This window comes from Lethenteron reissneri, chromosome 61 (genome assembly GCF_015708825.2).
Source record: "Lethenteron reissneri isolate LAM-NWPU_2019-01 chromosome 61, ASM1570882v1, whole genome shotgun sequence".
Taxonomy (NCBI): domain Eukaryota; kingdom Metazoa; phylum Chordata; class Hyperoartia; order Petromyzontiformes; family Petromyzontidae; genus Lethenteron; species Lethenteron reissneri.
The window spans coordinates 4,721,374-4,721,834 of record NC_083839.1 but is presented as its reverse complement, the minus strand read 5'-3'; positions in this window follow the sequence as shown (position 1 = coordinate 4,721,834).

Sequence of the window (461 nt, the reverse complement as noted above, 5' to 3'; positions counted from 1 at the left end):
GCCCCCCCCCCCCCACACCCCTCCACAACCACCGCACCGGCCGAATCGATGCCGGCTTCTCAGCGGCGGTGCGGGGTCAACGGCGTCATCGCGACGGTGGATCGCCGGGCGACGCCACACCCTGCCGGCGATTAAACAACAACGCCGACGCCGCGCCTCTCGTCGTAGCCCGTTCGTCAACGCCAAAGCCACCGCTGGTCGGGGAATGCGGCAGCAGCAGCCATGGTGACGAAGAAGCCAGGCCCCGAGCCGGCCGTGCCCTCGGCGGCTCGCCCCTCTCGTCTCCCCGATCGCTTGCGGTGTAGGCGCCGGCGCGTCAGATCTTCCGTTTCGGTTCCTTTGGTCCGCCTCCTCGTCAGGGCCGCGCGGCGCGGCACGGATGAAGAGGGCCCCTCGTCGGGCCGGACGGCATGACGGCACGGGGAGCGAGAGACCTGGGAATGAAATATAAATAAACAAAC